We start from the raw sequence: 10,000 nt of genomic DNA on the forward strand, positions 1-10,000 counted from the left end.
TGTCCGTCCCACCCGGAGGCCCATATCTCCGGAAGGCACAGGCCGATGTCCACCGGGTATGGCTCGTTGTGTGCGGCCGGACCAGGCGCAGCGGACGGTACCGAGCACTGGGAGGTGCGATGCTGCCCGCCGGAGTGACAGCGAAAGGCTGCGCACCGCTTTCCGCCTGCTAACTCGGCGTCCGTGAGACCGACCGACTCCGCTTTACCGCCGGAGCTAGAGTGGGGCAAGGGGCACGGTTGAGTACCGGAAGGATGACGTTCGCACACCGGGAAGTCGAGTGCCGGGCCGCTGAAAGCGAGCAGGGTGCCACCGACTCGTCGGGCCCACTCGGAGGCTGATATCTCAGGAAGGCCGAGGCCGATTTCCTCCGGGTATGGCTCGTTGCGTGCGGCAGGAGGCGGCGCAGCGTACGGTACCGAGCACTGGGAGGTGCGATGCTGCCTGCCGGAGTGACAGCGAAAGGCTGCGCACCGCTTTCCGCCTGCTAACTCGGCGTCCGTGAGACCGACCGACTTCGCTTTACCGCCGGAGCTAGAGTGGGGCAAGGGGCACGGTTGGGTACCGGAACGATCACGTTCGCACACCGGGAAGTCGAGTGCCGGGTCTCGAAACGGAGCCGGGTCGGCCCAATTTAAAACGGAGAATAGAGTGCTGCCCTCTGCGGGTGAAAACCTGGAAGTACGTTGGTTAATGATTTCCAGTTCACCCCGCTTGGTCAGGCCCACTCGGAGGCGGATAACTCCGGAACGCCGAGGCCGATTTCCTCCGGGTATGGCTCGTTGCGTGCGGCAGGAGGCGGCGCAGCGTACGGTACCGAGCACTCGGAGATGCGGTGCAGCCCGCCGGAGTGACAGCGAAAGGCTGCGCACCGCTTTCCGCCTGCTAACTCGGCGTCCGTGAGACCGACCGACTTCGCTTTACCGCCGGAGCTAGAGTGGGGCAAGGGGCACGGTTGAGTACCGGAAGGATGACGTTCGCACACCGGGAAGTCGAGTGCCGGGCCGCTGAAAGCGAGCTCGGTGCCCCGGTTTGTCCGTCCCACCCGGAGGCCCATATCTCCGGAAGGCACAGGCCGATTTCCACCGGGTATGGCTCGTTGTGTGCGGCCGGACCAGGCGCAGCGGACGGTACCGAGCACTCGGAGGTCGGGCGCTGTCCGCCGGAGGTACAGCGAAAGGCTGCAAACCACTTTCCGCCGCCTCCCTCCGCGGGCGTGAGACCGACGGTCGTCGGGTTTGGTTCCCCGGCTCGAGCAGGACGAGGGGCAGCGAACGGTACTGGAACGAACCCGGTCGCACACCGGGAAGTCGAGTGCCGGGTCTCGAAACGGAGCCGGGTCGGCCCAGTTTAAAACGGAGAAGAGAGTGCTGCCCTCTGCGGGTGAAAACCTGGAAGTACGTTGGTTAATGATTTCCAGTTCACCCCGCTTGGTCAGGCCCACTCGGAGGCGGATAACTCCGGAACGCCGAGGCCGATTTCCTCCGGGTATGGCTCGTTGCGTGCGGCAGGAGGCGGCGCAGCGTACGGTACCGAGCACTCGGAGATGCGGTGCAGCCCGCCGGAGTGACAGCGAAAGGCTGCGCACCGCTTTCCGCCTGCTAACTCGGCGTCCGTGAGACCGACCGACTTCGCTTTACCGCCGGAGCTAGAGTGGGGCAAGGGGCACGGTTGAGTACCGGAAGGATGACGTTCGCACACCGGGAAGTCGAGTGCCGGGCCGCTGAAAGCGAGCTCGGTGCCCCGGTTTGTCCGTCCCACCCGGAGGCCCATATCTCCGGAAGGCACAGGCCGATTTCCACCGGGTATGGCTCGTTGTGTGCGGCCGGACCAGGCGCAGCGGACGGTACCGAGCACTCGGAGGTCGGGCGCTGTCCGCCGGAGGTACAGCGAAAGGCTGCAAACCACTTTCCGCCGCCTCCCTCCGCGGGCGTGAGACCGACGGTCGTCGGGTTTGGTTCCCCGGCTCGAGCAGGACGAGGGGCAGCGAACGGTACTGGAACGAACCCGGTCGCACACCGGGAAGTCGAGTGCCGGGTCTCGAAACGGAGCCGGGTCGGCCCAGTTTAAAACGGAGAAGAGAGTGCTGCCCTCTGCGGGTGAAAACCTGGAAGTACGTTGGTTAATGATTTCCAGTTCACCCCGCTTGGTCAGGCCCACTCGGAGGCGGATAACTCCGGAACGCCGAGGCCGATTTCCTCCGGGTATGGCTCGTTGCGTGCGGCAGGAGGCGGCGCAGCGTACGGTACCGAGCACTCGGAGATGCGGTGCTGCCCGCCGGAGTGACAGCGAAAGGCTGCGCACCGCTTTCCGCCTGGTAACTCGGCGTCCGTGAGACCGACCGACTCCGCTTTAGCACCGGAGCTAGAGTGGGGCAAGGGGCACCGAAGGGTACCGGAACGATCACGTTCGCATACCGGGAAGTCGAGTGACGGGCCGCTGAAAGCGAGCAGGGTGCCACCGCTCGGGGCCCCGGTTTGTCCGTCCCACCCGGAGGCCCATATCTCCGGAAGGCACAGGCCGATTTCCTCCGGGTATGGCTCGTTGTGTGCGGCCGGACCAGGCGCAGCGGACGGTACCGAGCACTGGGAGGTGCGATGCTGCCCGCCGGAGTGACAGCGAAAGGCTGCGCACCGCTTTCCGCCTGCTAACTCGGCGTCCGTGAGACCGACCGACTCCGCTTTACCGCCGGAGCTAGAGTGGGGCAAGGGGCACGGTTGAGTACCGGAAGGATGACGTTCGCACACCGGGAAGTCGACTAGCGGGCCGCCGAAAGCGAGCTCGGGGCCCCGGTTTGTCCGTCCCACCCGGAGGCCCATATCTCCGGAAGGCACAGGCCGATTTCCACCGGGTATGGCTCGTTGTGTGCGGCCGGACCAGGCGCAGCGGACGGTACCGAGCACTCGGAGGTCGGGCGCTGCCCGCCGGAGGTACAGCGAAAGGCTGCAAACCACTTTCCGCCGCCTCCCTCCGCGGGCGTGAGACCGACGGTCGTCGGGTTTGTTTCCGCGGCTAGAGCAGGACGAGGGGCAGCGAACGGTACCGGAACGAACCCGGTCGCACACCGGGAAGTCGACTAGCGGGCCGCCGAAAGCGAGCACGGGGCCCCGGTTTGTCCGTCCCACCCGGAGGCCCATATCTCTGGAAGGCACAGGCCGATTTCCACCGGGTATGGCTCGTTGTGTGCGGCAGGACCAGGCGCAGCGGACGGTACCGAGCACTCGGAGGTCGGGCGCTGCCCGCCGGAGGTACAGCGAAAGGCTGCAAACCACTTTCCGCCACCTCCCTCCGCGGGCGTGAGACCGACGGTCGTCGGGTTTGTTTCCGCGGCTAGAGCAGGACGAGGGGCAGCGAACGGTACCGGAACGAACCCGGTCGCACACCGGGAAGTCGACCAGCGGGCCGCCGAAAGCGTGCTCGGGTCCCCGGTTTGTCTGTCCCACCCGGAGGCTGATATCTGAGGAAGTCCGAGGCCGATTTCCTCCGGCTAACTCGGCGGGCAATGTGTCCCCCCCCCCCACCATCTTCGGCTGATTACCGTGGCTGGACCGGATCAAGGAGCAACGGAACCGTGCCAGAACGACGTCGGTCGGACGGCGTGAACTGATAGTGCCGAGGCCGGAAACCGAGCCGGAAATGTGCACCGATTTATTGGTCCCACTCGCAGGCCCATATCTCCGGAAGGCCGAGGCCGATTTCCTCCGGGTATGGTTCGCTGCGTGCAGCCGGAAGGGGAGCAGCGGACGGCACTGAGCAGCCGGAGGTGCGGCGCTGCCCGCCGGAGCTGCAAGCGAAAGGCTGCGCACCGCTTTCCGCTGGCTAACTCGGCGGCCGTCAGGCCGACCGACTCCGCTTCAGCACGGGAGCTGGAGTCGGGCAAGGGGCACCGAAGGGTACCGGAAGGATCACGTTCGGACACCGGGAAGTCGAGTGCCGGGCCGCCGAAAGCGAGCTCGGGGCCCCGGTTTGTCCGTCCCACCCGGAGGCCCATATCTCTGGAAGGCACAGGCCGATTTCCACCGGGTATGGCTCGTTGTGTGCGGCCGGACCAGGCGCAGCGGACGGTACCGAGCACTCGGAGGTCGGGCGCTGCCCGCCGGAGGTACAGCGAAAGGCTGCAAACCACTTTCCGCCACCTCCCTCCGCGGGCGTGAGACCGACGGTCGTCGGGTTTGTTTCCGCGGCTAGAGCAGGACGAGGGGCAGCGAACGGTACCGGAACGAACCCGGTCGCACACCGGGAAGTCGACCAGCGGGCCGCCGAAAGCGTGCTCGGGTCCCCGGTTTGTCTGTCCCACCCGGAGGCTGATATCTGAGGAAGTCCGAGGCCGATTTCCTCCGGCTAACTCGGCGGGCAATGTGTCCCCCCCACCATCTTCGGCTGATTACCGTGGCTGGACCGGATCAAGGAGCAACGGAACCGTGCCAGAACGACGTCGGTCGGACGGCGTGAACTGATAGTGCCGAGGCCGGAAACCGAGCCGGAAATGTGCACCGATTTATTGGTCCCACTCGCAGGCCCATATCTCCGGAAGGCCGAGGCCGATTTCCTCCGGGTATGGTTCGCTGCGTGCAGCCGGAAGGGGAGCAGCGGACGGCACTGAGCAGCCGGAGGTGCGGCGCTGCCCGCCGGAGCTGCAAGCGAAAGGCTGCGCACCGCTTTCCGCTGGTTAACTCGGCAGGCCGTCAGGCCGACCGACTCCGCTTCAGCACGGGAGCTAGAGTCGGGCAAGGGGCACCGAAGGGTACCGGAAGGATCACGTTCGGACACCGGGAAGTCGAGTGCCGGGCCGCCGAAAGCGAGCTCGGGGCCCCGGTTTGTCCGTCCCACCCGGAGGCCCATATCTCGAGAAGGCACAGGCCGATTTCCTCCGGGTTTGGCTCGCTGCGTGCGGCCGGACGAGGTGCAGCGAACGGTACCGAGCACTCGGAGGTGCGGCGCTGCCCGCCGGAGGTACAGCGAAAGGCTGCAAACCGCTTTCCGCCTCCTCTCCCCTCGGGCGTGAGACCGACGGTCGTCTGGTTTGCTTCCGCGGCAAGAGCAGGACGAGGGGCACCGAGCGGTACCAGAACGAACCCGGTCGCACACCGGGATGTCGAGTGCCCGGCCCAAACCCGCTACCCCCCCCCCCACCCGAAAGCGAGCCACGGTTTGTGGATTAAAAGTGAAGCGGCAAAGATTTGTAAAACAGCGTGAAATGATGAACCAGAAGCCCAAAGTAATGGTGGGAATAAAAGTTCCGAAATGTGAAATGGTGAACCAGAAGTTGTGTGAACTGTTTAACCCAAAGTGGCAAAAATGGATTAAAAGGGGTGAAATGATCGACCGCAAAGCAGGGCAAGCATTAAACAAAAGCAGCAGCATTTTTTAAAAAGGGACAAATGGTTTACCAGAATCCCAAAAGAATGCTCAGAGACTTAAGTGCCAAAGGGGCAAATGGTTAACCAGAAGCTGGGTGAACTGCTTAACCCAAAGTGGGAAAAAGGATAAAAAAGGGGTGAACTGATCAACCAGAAGTCGACAACAATGTGCGGCGATTAAGTCTGAAAGAGGGAAAGGTTGACCGGAAAGCAGGGAAATGATTAAACAAAAGCAGAAAAATTCAGTAAAAAGGGGCAAGTGGTGAACCAGAAGTTGGGTGAACTGCTTAACCAAAAGTGGGAAAGAGGATTAAAAGGGGAGAAATGTTGAACCAGATGTCGAAAACAATGCGCGGCGATGAAGTCTGAAAGAGGAAAAGGTTGACCGCAAAGCAGGGAAAGGATTAAACAGAAGCAGCAATATCTTTTAAAAAGGGACAAATGGTGAACCAGAATCCCAAAAGAATGCTCAGAGACTTAAGTCCCAAAGGGGCAAATGGTTAACCAGAAGCTGGGTGAACTGTTTAACCAAAAGTGGGAAAAAGGATTAAAATGTTGTGAAATGATTAACCAGAAGGCGAAAGCAAAGTGCGGCGGCGAAGTCCTAAAGGGGAAAAGGTTGACCATAAAGCAGGGAAATGATTAAACAAAAGCAGAAAAATTCAGTAAGAAGGGGCAAATGGTTAACCAGAAGTTGGGTGAACTGCTTAACCAAAAGTGGGAAAGAGGATTAAAAGGGGAGAAATGTTGAACCAGATGTCGAAAACAATGCGCGGCGATGAAGTCTGAAAGAGGAATAGGTCGACCGCAAAGCAGGGAAATGATTAAACAAAAGCAGAAAAATTCAGTAAAAAGGGGCAAATGGTGAACCAGAAGCTGGGTGAACTGCTTAACCAAAAGTGGGAAAAAGGATTAAAAGGGGAGAAATGTTGAACCAGATGTCGAAAACAAGGTGCGGCGATGAAGTCTGAAAGAGGAATAGGTCGACCGCAAAGCAGGGAAAGGTTTAATCAAAAGCAGCAATATCTTTTAAAAAGGGACAAATGGTGAACCAGAATCACAAAAGAATGCTCAGAGACTTAAGTCCCAAAGGGGAAATGGTTAACCAGTAGCTGGGTGAACTGTCCAACCCAAAGTGGGAAAAAGGATTAAAAGGGGTGAAATGATTAACCAGAAGGCGAAAGCAAAGTGCGGCGGCGAAGTCGTAAGGGGAAAAGGTTGACCAGAAAGCAGGGAAAGCATTAAACAAAAGCGGCAACATTTTTAAAAAAGTGGCAAATGGTTAACCAGAATCCCAAAAGAATGCTCAGAGACTTAAGTCCCAAAGGGGAAATGGTTAACCAGAAGCTGGGTGAACTGGTGAACCAAAAGTGGGAAAAAGGATTAAAAGGGGAGAAATGTTTAACCAGAAGGCAAAAGCAAAGTGCGGCGGCGAAGTCCAAAAGGGGAAAAGGTTGACAAGAAAGCAGGGAAATGATTAAACCAAAGCGGAAAAATTCAGTATAATGGGGCAAATGGTTAACCAGAAGCTGGGTGAAATGGTTAACCGAAAGTGGCAAAAAAAGATTTAAAGGGGAAAAATGATTAACCAGAAGTCGACAACAATGCGCGGCGATGAAGTCTGAAAGGGGAAAAGGTTGACCACATAGCAGGGAAACGATTAAACAAAAGCGGCAACATTTTTAAAAAAGTGGCAAATGATTAACCAGAATCCCAAAAGAATGCTCAGAGACTAAGTCCCAAAGGGGAAATGGTTAACCAGAAGCTGGGGGAAATGGTTAACCAAAAGTTGCAAAAATGATTAAAAGGGGTGAAATGATTAACCAGGAGGCTAAAGCAATGTGCCGCGGTGAAGTCTGAAAGAGGGAAAGGTTGACCAGAAAGCATTAAACAAAAGCGGCAACATTTTTTAAAAATTGGCAAATGATTAACCAGAATCCCAAAAGAATGCTCAGAGACTAAGTCCCATAGGGGAAATGGTTAACCAGAAGCTGGGGGAAATGGTTAACCAAAAGTTGCAAAAATGATTAAAAGGGGTGAAATGATTAACCAGAATTCGAAAATAATGTGCGGCGATGAAGTCCTAAAGGGGAAAAGTTTGACCACAAAGCAGGGAAAGCATTAAACAAAAGCGGCAACATTTTTTAAAAATTGGCAAATGATTAACCAGAATCCCAAAAGAATGCTCAGAGACTAAGTCCCAAAGGGGAAATGGTTAACCAGAAGCTGGGGGAAATGGTTAACCAAAAGTTGCAAAAATGATTAAAAGGGGTGAAATGATTAACCAGGAGGCTAAAGCAATGTGCCGCGGTGAAGTCTGAAAGAGGGAAAGGTTGACCAGAAAGCATTAAACAAAAGCGGCAACATTTTTTAAAAATTGGCAAATGATTAACCAGAATCCCAAAAGAATGCTCAGAGACTAAGTCCCAAAGGGGAAATGGTTAACCAGAAGCTGGGGGAAATGGTTAACCAAAAGTTGCAAAAATGATTAAAAGGGGTGAAATGATTAACCAGGAGGCTAAAGCAATGTGCCGCGGTGAAGTCTGAAAGAGGGAAAGGTTGACCAGAAAGCATTAAACAAAAGCGGCAACATTTTTAAAAAAGTGGCAAATGATTAACCAGAATCCCAAAAGAATGCTCAGAGACTGAGTCCCAAAGGGGAAATGGTTAACCAGAAGCTGGGGGAAATGGTTAACCAAAAGTTGCAAAAATGATTAAAAGGGGTGAAATGATTAACCAGGAGGCTGAAGCAATGTGCCGCGGTGAAGTCTGAAAGAGGGAAAGGTTGACCAGAAAGCATTAAACAAAAGCGGCAACATTTTTTAAAAAGTGGCAAATGATTAACCAGAATCCCAAAAGAATGCTCAGAGACTAAGTCCCAAAGGGGAAATGGTTAACCAGAAGCTGGGGGAAATGGTTAACCAAAAGTTGCAAAAATGATTAAAAGGGGTGAAATGATTAACCAGGAGGCTAAAGCAATGTGCCGCGGTGAAGTCTGAAAGAGGGAAAGGTTGACCAGAAAGCATTAAACAAAAGCGGCAACATTTTTTAAAAATTGGCAAATGATTAACCAGAATTCCAAAAGAATGCTCAGAGACTAAGTCCCAAAGGGGAAATGGTTAACCAGAAGCTGGGGGAAATGGTTAACCAAAAGTTGCAAAAATGATTAAAAGGGGTGAAATGATTAACCAGGAGGCTGAAGCAATGTGCCGCGGTGAAGTCTGAAAGAGGGAAAGGTTGACCAGAAAGCATTAAACAAAAGTGGCAACATTTTTTAAAAATTGGCAAATGATTAACCAGAATCCCAAAAGAATGCTCAGAGACTAAGTCCCAAAGGGGAAATGGTTAACCAGAAGCTGGGGGAAATGGTTAACCAAAAGTTGCAAAAATGATTAAAAGGGGTGAAATGATTAACCAGGAGGCTAAAGCAATGTGCCGCGGTGAAGTCTGAAAGAGGGAAAGGTTGACCAGAAAGCATTAAACAAAAGTGGCAACATTTTTAAAAAATTGGCAAATGATTAACCAGAATCCCAAAAGAATGCTCAGAGACTAAGTCCCAAAGGGGAAATGGTTAACCAGAAGCTGGGGGAAATGGTTAACCAAAAGTTGCAAAAATGATTAAAAGGGGTGAAATGATTAACCAGGAGGCTGGAGCAATGTGCCGCGGTGAAGTCTGAAAGAGGGAAAGGTTGACCAGAAAGCATTAAACAAAAGTGGCAACATTTTTTAAAAATTGGCAAATGATTAACCAGAATCCCAAAAGAATGCTCAGAGACTAAGTCCCAAAGGGGAAATGGTTAACCAGAAGCTGGGGGAAATGGTTAACCAAAAGTTGCAAAAATGATTAAAAGGGGTGAAATGATTAACCAGGAGGCTGAAGCAATGTGCCGCGGTGAAGTCTGAAAGAGGGAAAGGTTGACCAGAAAGCATTAAACAAAAGTGGCAACATTTTTAAAAAATTGGCAAATGATTAACCAGAATCCCAAAAGAATGCTCAGAGACCAAGTCCCAAAGGGGAAATGGTTAACCAGAAGCTGGGGGAAATGGTTAACCAAAAGTTGCAAAAATGATTAAAAGGGGTGAAATGATTAACCAGGAGGCTAAAGCAATGTGCCGCGGTGAAGTCTGAAAGAGGGAAAGGTTGACCAGAAAGCATTAAACAAAAGCGGCAACATTTTTTAAAAATTGGCAAATGATTAACCAGAATCCCAAAAGAATGCTCAGAGACTAAGTCCCAAAGGGGAAATGGTTAACCAGAAGCTGGGTGAAATGGTTAACCAAAAGTTGCAAAAATGATTAAAAGGGGTGAAATGATCAACCAGAAGTCGAAAATAATGTGCGGCGATGAAGTCCTAAGGGGCAAAAGTCACCCAGAAGGCAGGGAAATGATCAAACGAAAGCAGCCAAAAAATTATTAAAAGAGGGGAACTGATGAACCAAAAGATGAGAAACGGCCCGCAGAGACTAAGTCCAAAACGGGAACTGGTGAACCGGAAATGATTAACCAAAAACTAAGTCCGAAGAGGGAACTGGTAAACCAGAACTGAGTAACCCGATTTTTAAAATTAATTATAAATGGGGAAACGATTGAGCAAAAGGCGGAAATTAAGTCACAGGGACCATGTCCGAAAGGGCAAGAG

Source organism: Heptranchias perlo, unplaced genomic scaffold (assembly GCF_035084215.1).
Source record: "Heptranchias perlo isolate sHepPer1 unplaced genomic scaffold, sHepPer1.hap1 HAP1_SCAFFOLD_503, whole genome shotgun sequence".
Classification (NCBI taxonomy): Eukaryota; Metazoa; Chordata; class Chondrichthyes; order Hexanchiformes; family Hexanchidae; genus Heptranchias; species Heptranchias perlo.